The sequence below is a fragment of the Microtus oregoni genome, unplaced genomic scaffold (genome assembly GCF_018167655.1).
Source record: "Microtus oregoni isolate MIOR12 unplaced genomic scaffold, Mior012 000018F_ref0000195, whole genome shotgun sequence".
NCBI classification, from domain to species: Eukaryota; Metazoa; Chordata; class Mammalia; order Rodentia; family Cricetidae; genus Microtus; species Microtus oregoni.
The window spans coordinates 14,567,606-14,576,317 of record NW_024543077.1 but is presented as its reverse complement, the minus strand read 5'-3'; positions in this window follow the sequence as shown (position 1 = coordinate 14,576,317).

The following is an 8,712-nucleotide window of genomic DNA, read 5'->3' as shown; positions in this document are numbered from 1 at the left end:
GGAAATGTCACAGGGGTGGGAAGTGTCTCCTTAAGTTTCATTCTCTTTTGCTGTCCAAAGGAGACTCATCAGGTTGACCCCAGCTCCCCCATGATATCGGGGTGAGACTTAACCAGGACCTGTCTGCACAGGACCACATTGACCATCTAGCTTCAAGGCCTGCATCCCCTGAATGAACAGCCTGAAAAATCAATTTAAAGTGCTATGCATGACTGGCCAAATTGCATTTGGCTTTTTCAGTCTGCGTTATCATCACCTAAGAGGCAACTGGGTGGCCAGAAAAGTTGTCGGACGCATGAAAAGAAAGCACAGAGAAGGATCTGTGCTACATCTTCATCAGAAACGCCCATTCTCCAAAGCTCACAGCATCTGAACCAAGCCTGCCTTCTCCACATTACGGTGGCATCGATTTTCACTTAGTAACTGAACGTGGTAGAGAGGATTCTGACGGTTGCAGGAAGAAGAGGAGCGAACCAATCTCAACAGATCATTACAGCGATCAGATACTGCCTCAGATCAAAGCTGAAACCACTCGCTTGGATACAGACTACAATTTCAAGGCCACTGACACTGGACTCAATTCTAAGGGTAGATATGGATGCTAGAACTGACCCTTCACTGCTCCCATATTCTAAGAGGATGTAATAAGAATGACGGGTGGAGTTTTGGCAGGATCCTCTCTGAATTTTGAGCAATGGGTACCTCTGCTGCATAAAAGTGTCCCCTTGTTTTCATTTACTTCTATTTTCCCAGGAAGGAATTCCTCCCAGTTCTCCCCTGGCAGAGCCCAGCTCCCCCGTGTTCAGCTGCACCTGCCCTTTGCATGAGATGCAGCAAGTCTCAGAAGCAATGCCCTTGTCACCTGAGCAGCACCTTGATTTGCAATCTGCTTCCACCTTTAAAGGCACCCCAGAAGGAGGGCTGCAGAATGAAGGCATGCCTTTCACAGCTCTGTTGCTACATGCAGCTCAAAAGAGACGTGTACTGCCATCTTCCCGGATTAAATGGCCAGGCACTCAACCTGTGTAATAGTTTCCAGACGGGCCTTCAGGAGGGAGAGACAGATTTTGAGGACAAGGTCGTTTTTTTTTAAATTTATTTATTATGTATAGTGTTCTGCCTGCATGTTCGCCTGCATGCCAGAAGAGGGCACTAGATCTCATTACAGATGGTTGTGAGCCACCATGTGGTTGCTGGGAATTGAACTCAGGACCTCTGGAAGAGCAGCCAGGGCTCTTAACCTCTGAGATATCTCTCCAGCCCGAGGGCAAGGTTTTTAGCAGGCACTTAAGTGCAGCTAGAAAGAAGTCCCTGTCCTAGGAGGACCAAGAGAGAAACAGCCCCTGCAGAGCAGGAAGGGTCCTCACCAGGAGCCCACTCTCTGTTACCTGATGCCTTCTAGCTTTGAGGCATTTTCCTCTAGTCCCTGTGCAATCACTAAGGGGCTGAAGACCAGTACACATCAAGGAAGGGAAAGTGCTTTCAAGACACTTGATAATTTTCTGCCTTTCGGGAGTCTATCCAGATGATTTTTAGCCAGTGGATTCACCATGAGAACGGCCAAGCTGGTTTTGAAGAGTCAGACAATGTATTTTTCCCTCTGGCAGGCTTCTTCTGAGTGTGGACAGCCTTTGTGCCCATCCCACTTGTCCCCCCAGTTCTGACAGCATTTCAGTGCAAGGGTCCTTGTCCTCTTCAGACTGTGACCACAGCTTCCTGAAATTTCTTTCCCTTCTACTACTGGAAGTTCAGCCTGAACCCAGTCTTAAAGAATCCCCAGGAACGCATCTCACTACTATTTTGCTCATGTCCTCAACTACAGTGAAATCCTTGACTGGGGTATCATCCCTGTTGTATTAGGAGCGGCGGGCTACTTTCCCGGCACTCGGCCGCCTGCACGGCTAGCTTTACCTGAAATAACACAGAAACTGTATTCTTTTAAACACTGCCTGGCCCATTAGTTCCAGCCTCTTATTGGCTAGCTCTTACATATCGATCTAACCCATTTCTAATATCTCTGTAACACCACGAGGTGTCTTACCAGGGAAGATCTTAACCTGCGTCTGTATCCCGTAAAAGAATCATGGCGACTCCTTGACTCAGCTTCTTTCTCCCAGCATTCTGTTCTGTTTACTCTGCCTACCTAATTTTATGTCCTATTAAAGGGCCACGGCAGTCTCTTTATTTAACCAATGAAATCAACACAAAACAGCAGACTCCCACATCACATCCCTGTGGGTGGCTATGGAGGCTCTACCAGCCTACCCATGCTGGACAGCAGGACACTCCAAGTTCCTTCTATGATGCCAGTAAAATCCCACTACCCTAGCAAGGCAAAAAGTACAAGAAACACAGAAAATATAGGCCAATATCCTTAAAGACATAAAACCACAGGTGCAAAAATTTTCAGCAAAATACTTGCAAACTGAAGGAAGGCATACATCAAAATGATTATCTACCACAAACATTTTGGTTTTTCCCAGGAAATGTAAGTTTACATACGTAAATTTATACATTTAAAAATTATAGAAATTCATTTAAAGGTGAATATTACACAATATTTTCTATTGAGAAAGGAAAGCCCTTTGACAAATCTGATGATTCATGATAAGTGTCCCAAAGACAGAAGAACTATAGGGGTCATATTTTAACATAATAAAAGGTTTTTAGATGACAAACTCATAGACAATGTCATTCTACATGGAGCAAAACCCAAAGCAATTAATTACATTAAAATCTGTAAAGAGACAGAGCTGTCCACTGTTCCCATTCATTTTCAGCATATTGCTTGAAGCATGAGATACATCAGTCATGGAAGATAGAGAAATTAAAGGGATCCAAGCAGCAAAAGAGGAATTTTGTATCATCTATACTTATAGATAACATTATATTATACATGAATCGAAAATTAAAACCTATAGAAATTATTAATTCATCCAGAAGAGTATCAAGGAGATGAAAACTAACAAAAATCATTGGTACTTTTATACCTATAACAACAAGCATGCAGAGAAAGTGATCATTTCAACATCCCGTGCACAATAGCTTTAGTAAAGCTTATGATCTAGAAATATAACTAAAAAAGGAGGTAAAGATCCTCTACGAAAACAACTTTTAACTCCTTTTTCTTTGAGCTCTACATTTTTCTCTGCTCCCCTCCCTGCCTCTCCCCAAATGCATTCAGTGTGCTACACTGGCAAATTCTTCAAGAAACCCCCAGACTAGCAAAGGAAATTATCTTCATGCTTTTGAGATGTGTGTAGAAACTAGAAATGTCATGAGGAGATAGAGCCCCCTATATGAGGACCACCTCTGCAGAAGTGGTCACATAAAGTGAGTTGAACCAACCCCAGCTTGTGGCAGTTAGGGCTTGCCCATCCCCCACAGTTCTGCCCACCAACTGCCATTCTCAAATGGGGCCTGTCTCTCAGCGTCCCTTTCTCCTTCATTCTCTGCCACCAAAGTATCCCCTGCCTCTGAGCAGGACCAATGGTCAAGTACATGTCTGTCCTAGGTTACTTTGCATTAATGTCACAAATATCACCAAGAAAAGTAACTTGGGGTGGACAAGGGTTATTTGACTCACACATCATTTACTCCTAACACAAATTCTAGTTGTTCTTAATAAAAACCCAAGAGACAGGTATAGGGGTTAATGATGAGGATCAGGGAAGTAAGGGGCCAAGCCCTAGAGTTCTTATGCTCAGAAAGGAAGGGGATCCTGTCCTGCATTACAGAATGCATCTGTCTCCACCAAGCCTCAGACTGCAGTGAGCTCTTGTCTCTTCTCTCCTCCTATTTCTCTCTCTGCCCAGCCACATCCCTTCCCATCTCCACCTCCCTAGTGCTGGATTTAAAGGCAAGAGACACCCAAGTAATGGATTGAAGAGCATGGACTCCCAAGTAATGAGATTAAAGGTGTGAGCCATCACTGCCTGGCCTCTGGTGGCTCTGAGCTCTGATCTCCAGGCAAGCTTTATTTTTAAAAACACAAACAAAACACTCACTATAATTGACCATCATTGAAGGGCAGTTAAGGGAGGAACACAACCAGGGCAGGGACCAGGAGGTAGTAAATGGAATGGAGACCTCAGAGGAGTGAGTGCTGCTGACAGTCTTGTTTTCACTGACTGACCAAGCCAGCTTCCTCTACCTCCCAGGGCATCTTGAACAGCGTTATCACGTGTAGTGTCCCCTCCCCCCACAACGAGGGCTAAGTCTAACTGTTACAGCTCAGATGGAAAGATATCCTGGCAGTCAGGACCCCAGCACAACCCCACTGCCACTGGGACTCCCTAGACCTCTGCCCTTCCTCCTCCTCTCCCTGCCTTCCTCCCTCAGTCCCTCCCTCCCTCCCTCCCACCCTCTCTTTCTTCCTCCAGGACCTGCCCTGTGCCCTCTCAGCTGGTCCTGCTCTGGCCCCTGCAGCATCTCACTCCCTGGACTCCACTGCCTCACTCCACCACAGAGGCGCTTGGATGGAGGGCTGGCCTTAATGGGCAATACTCAGACCCAGGCCACCTGCTGCTGTGGGTTCCTTGTGGTCCCTGGTACAGAGGGGTTGGGGAGGGTGCGAGCCTATGCTAGCTGTCCTCAGGGACCTGGTCAATTTAGGACAGACTTTATGGAATTGCTTGGTAGGTTCGAATTTACAGAGAGAGCAAATGCTCCAAAGGGAGGGAGAGGCCCCGTTTTAATGGGGTCAAGTGCAAAAGCTGAAACTGCCCCCAGGAACTTCCAGAAGTCAGGACTCCTGTGTGTCCCCCAGTCCTGCCTCTGGGTGACAGGGATATCACTGTAGGTCAATACCTTGTCAGTAGGTAAACAGAGTACTCGGTCCTTGGTCTGCATACAACCTACTTTTTTTCCACAAATAAAAATGCAAATGATTTCACGATTATATTTTAGATGACTGTGATGAAATAAGGAACAATGAAGGTTTAGAAATTAGGCAATTTTGGCAGAAGAAATAACACACTGCTAAATAAAGAGTGGTTCACAAGATAACGTAAGGAGAACATCCAAGTATTCCTGTAAATTAATGAAAGCACAATGCAAAATAACTTCTAATAACTGTACTAATCACAGTCCTAAAAGGGAAACTTGTAAGTGCTTACATTAGAAAAAAAATAGCCCGGCGGTGGTGGAACAGGCCTTTAATCCCGGCCTCCAGAGGCAGCTGTAGCTGGATCTCTGGGAGTTTGAGGCCAGTCTTGTCTTCAAGGACTACTTCCAGAACAGGCTTCAAAGCTACAGAGAAACCTGTCTCAAAAAAAAAAAAAGAAAGAAAGAAAGGGAGGAAGAGAGGGAGAGAGGGAGGGCGGGTGGGCGGGCAGGTGACATACAAGGAGGATGTACTCGCTAAAGGGACGAGACCATGCATCTTAGGCAGGGCACACGAGTTCATCAACTCACTAAAAACAGCACTCATAAGCTTAAGAAGCGTTTCTGGCCTTCAGCTGAACTTGCATATCTAAAGCTGTGGACAGCAAAGCTGTGCTTTTGTGAGGCCATGAAAGGTCAATCACATTTAGAACTCTTGATAAGCTCACTGGAGCTTAGACCAGGGCCTTCTTGCTGTCTTTATTACACTCTAGACTTTTGTTACCCGACATCCATGTTCACATCCCGAAGGAACGCACGTATGTGGAACAACCACACATCACCTCTTTCATTCCCACATCGTAAGTTGGTCTCACTCCATTCTCTGGTGCTGGGGCATCCATATAATGATGTGCTTCCTGGCCCGACCTCCATTGATGAGAACTTGAGGTTCGTAATTGGATGTGTTTCCCTCTGTAAGCCAAGAGCTAACAAATGACAAACTCATGTTATTCTGGTGACCCAGCCTTGGTTTAAAGATGTTTTGTGGAAAGGTTGCCATTACACAAAAGGCATTACATGTTATTATGTATCCAACTTCAAACATGTGTTCTGGGATCGGCCTTCTAATCTGCACATTAACAATGAGATAGAGCTAGGCTAAGCTTCCCAGTGATTCCACCAAAGGTAATGTCACCAGACACCACCGGCACACAGGGCAAGGACTCTAATTACCTTCAGGCTCCTTTAAATTAAATCATCCTCATCCATGCGACCACTGGAGTAGATTTATATACTTTAAAGATCAAAGTGAGCCTGCATGGTGGAGAGCATCAGTTACCCTAGCATTCAAGACACTGAGGCAGGAGGATGGAAAATTGAACCCTATCCCAGAAAACTCAGCATCAGATTAAATTAGAACGGCTCTCAAAGCCTGCAACCACCCTTTCACAGGATGGTGCTCACCAACTGACCGCTGTGCTCACCAACTGACCGCTGTTCTCCCCAGGGCAGACCTAGCACTGAGGAGCACATTCAGCAGCTACTAGTAACTACATTATAGGCTTCTTGAATTATTGCTTTAGAAGGGAGAAAAAATAATGTCAACTAAGGAAACCGTAAAAGATTTACAAATCTAAACATCTGAAGACCCACACCTCTGCAGGGGTTTTCTATAAGCGCTGGATGTCTCCACCCTCACCCAGAAGAGCCACTGAGTAGCCAGTCCTTTAATGATGGGCAGAAGCAGGCACTCTGATTTTCTCTCTGGGAAGGGAATGGGCGGGGCTGGCGTGTGCTCACCTGATCTCCCTCAAACTGTTTTGGAAGCTGCCAGTAAAATGGCTCCCCATGGACATGCTGGTGGACAGCCTCTGCATCCAGCAAGGTGTCAGGGTCCTGGAAATGCATGCCTTCAACTGTGCCCTTGAGGTTGCTCTGGGAAACCACATGCAGGAGGAGCTGATCGGGGGCAAGCATTATCTAGGCATGGAAAGAAGAAAGACGCACTTCAGGTTAAGTACCCAGGACTCAGTGGGTAACAGGACTGGTGGTGTAAGGATGAGGACCCATGATGTACCAGCACTCATTCAAAACACTGGGCGAGGCTGCATGTGTGCCCATACCCCAGTATAGGGTACAGAGAAAGGATAACTGCGGTTCACAGGCCGCTAGCCAACTCCAAGTGCAGTGCAAGACCCAGGCTCAAGGGACTATAGTGGAAAGTAATAGAGCAGGGATATTTAACATCATCCTGCTGGCTTCTACACACACACACACACACACACACACACACATGCACCCACCACATATGCACGCACGCACACTCATACACATACACACATACATGCACACACACTCGCATGCATGCATACACATATACTCACACACACACACACACACAAACACGCACACACACTTTGAGAGCCCAGATCTGATCTCTTAGATCCCCGAGTAGTCCACAGATGAAATAGCTTCATTTAAAGGCTAGAGAGTAAAGCGTTTTCCTTTAGATTGTATGTCTGGATCAGGAAGACCTGAAGCACTGTGATTAGGTTCAAGCTATTGCTCCCCTGGAGCAAGTGTCAATGACAGTAGGTACTCCTTGGAGAGGCACTCTGGCTGTATGCCAAGCAAATCACTATCCTAAAATTTCTAATGTCTTTGCTCCCTCCCAATGTCCACCTGACTCTCAAAGGTGAAAAAAGGCTACGACCCTCTCAACTGTGTGTACGGGACTTACCAGAGCCCTTACATACCCCTCCAACTCTGAACAGAGCTGGGACAGACCAAAGCAGAAGCATGGGCTGCAGCCTAGGGGGCTGACAGTTTGCAAGGCAAAGGTGCCAGCTTGGCACTCACTGCACTGGAGTCCCAGGACATTCTCCTAAAGGTGAAAGAAAAAAGAAAAAAGAAATTAACATCTGAAAAAGAAGAGATGTGATTTTATATATACATGGATACAAAGGAATAAAAACAACACTGACTTTCATGACTTACAAGCATTGCTCAACTCAATCTTCTAGGCCACATCCCTAACTGAAGCTTGTGACCATTAGTTCTCTCAGACACCAGAGCTCCCCAACTATTACTGAGGATCAAAACTGCGGTGCAAGGAGCTGGAAAGAACGTATTCCCTAATGTGATTCTCCAGTGGTCCCCAGCTGACCCTGAGGGCCTCCAGGTGCAGTGTCGGGCTACGTGAAGACAGCCCAGGTCCTTGCCATTCTGACTGACTGGAGCAAGGACGGTTGCTAGCAGATGTGGGAAGATTCTCAGAAAGGGTGCCCCAAGTGACTCCTTTCTTCATCACTTCTAGCTGCACACCAACCCACCACAATCAGGCTGATACCTCATCCTGCTTGCAGAGACGACCAGAGAAGGTGGCAATGATCTGGCAGCAAAGCATGTTGGGAAAGCCAACAAACACAAGAAGCAAAAAGAACTGACTACTGACCTACAAAAGCAAATGCCATTAGGGAATGAACACTATTAGGGAGTACATATGACCCAGGACTAATGTGCTGTCTCAGGGACAGTTCTAACACGTACACCATGTGGGGAACCATTTTCAAGAGAAGAAAAATGACCTTGGTGCTGTCTGCTCATCCTAGTATATTAAAGTCTGTTTTCCTCAACTATCAGTCCTGGAACAGAAAGGAGACAAATCAGCATTCTTCAAAAGCGGAGGCCACTTGTCATCTGTGCCACTGCTCCTATGTGCACATGAGCCTTCTTCTAGACCATCATTGCTACAGGATAATAGTGTTTACCACAGCCAGTTCTCCACACTGTGGAGAGTCTCTGGTGTCTGAATCAGAACGGCCCCTGCACGCGCACACATTAGAATCTTCAGTCAGCACAAGTGGAACTCTTTGCTAGGATTAGAAG